Source organism: Oratosquilla oratoria, chromosome 8 (genome assembly GCF_046742065.1).
Source record: "Oratosquilla oratoria isolate Oo_2021 chromosome 8, ASM4674206v1, whole genome shotgun sequence".
Classification (NCBI taxonomy): domain Eukaryota; kingdom Metazoa; phylum Arthropoda; class Malacostraca; order Stomatopoda; family Squillidae; genus Oratosquilla; species Oratosquilla oratoria.
The window spans coordinates 50,295,278-50,296,910 of NC_134784.1; positions in this window are offsets into that span (position 1 = coordinate 50,295,278).

A 1,633-nucleotide genomic window follows, 5' to 3' on the forward strand; every position below is an offset into this window, starting at 1 on the left:
CTTATTCTTCCTCTTTTTCTTTTTTTTTCTTCTTATCCTCCTCCTTCTCCTTCATTTCTATTTTCTTTCTTTTTTTAATCTCTGACCTCTCTTTTTCTCCTTTGTATACACATCTGTTTCATATTTCTTTCTCTCTTCTTCTTTCCATATTACCCTTATTTCTGTCTTCTTTCTTCTTATTTCTTTTTACTTCTTCGTCATTTTCTATTTTCTCTCCTCTTTTTTTTTCTTTATTTTACTTCCTTCTCTCTTCTTTCTTCTTGTTTATTTTACTCAATTTTTTTCATTTTCATTTTTTCTTCTTCTTCTTCTCTCTTATTTCTTATTTCCTCTTTCCCCTTTCTTTTTTTCTTCTTCTTTGTTCTTTCTTTATTCTTCTTTTTTTATTCTTCTTCTTTATTCTTCCTTCTTCTTTACTCCATGTTCTTTCTTCTTTCTTTTTTCTTCTCTACTTTTTATTATTTCCTCTTTCTTCCTTCTTTTCTCTTTTTTCCTCTTCCTCCTGTTTTCTTTCTTCTTCCTTCTCTTTTTTATTTTTTCCTCTTTCTTCCTTCTTTTTTCTTTCTTCTATCTTCTTTCCTCACACTTCTTTCCTCTTTATCATTTATTCTTTCCTCTTTTCTTATTCTTTTTTCTTTTTTATTTCTCATTGCTTCTCTGTTGTTTCCTTTTCCTTCTGTCTTATTTTTTCTTTCTTCTTCCCTCTTTTTTCTTCGTTTTCTTTCTTCATTCCTTTTTTTTCTTCTTGCTTTTTATTTTTTTTCTACTTTTGTATTTCATGGTTTTGTTGTTTTTTCTACGTTTTCCATATTATGTTTTAACTGATTTTTGTCTTCCTATTTTTTCCTTAATTTTCTTATTTTTTCTCTTCATATTTTGTCCCTCCGCTTCCTCCTATTTTTCCAGTATTCTTTCATTCTATCGACTAATCTCCTGATATTTACGAATCTTTATTTTATATTCTTGTCCTGACGGTTGGTAGAAATTTTACACGCCTCACCCCTACTCCCCACGTACTCTGTTGGTGTAAACGGGAGCGTGTTCTTCTCGCATTTACTTAGTTGTGGGGTTCGAATCCCGCACTTCCTAGCTGTCTCTAAAGCGTAAAGGTGACGGCTTCGGCCGCAGCTACGCGGTTCTTGGCGTAGACTTCTCACCAGCACTTTGCTCCACATCAGATGTCCTTACATGGAATAGTGCATCGTCTTCTTTCCACATGGTCATCAGGTGGACTCCATTTTCTACCTCTCTGTCATCACCTCACGTCTCCGATACGCTATGTAAGACCCTCACCGCCTTCACCAAAGCGTAACCTCCATTTGCATTCTCAGATCCCCATCAGGTACTAAATGATTCTCTGAAAACAAATACACATTCTCAGTCTCTTATCTTTTCATCCTTCTGCCACTTCTCTTCCCTGTTTTTCCTTTCTGTTTTATTCTTCTCCACCAGATACGCTATTATCTCCATTTCATTATTGTCTCCTTCTCTTTCTTTACACCCTTTTCCTTTCTTCTCTTACATTTTTCCTGTCTTCGTTTCTTTCTCTTTCTTCTCTTGTTTCTCATTTCATCTCTACTGATATTCCTCTTCCATTTGCTCTCCCTTTTTCTGTCACTTTTCTTTCTATTTT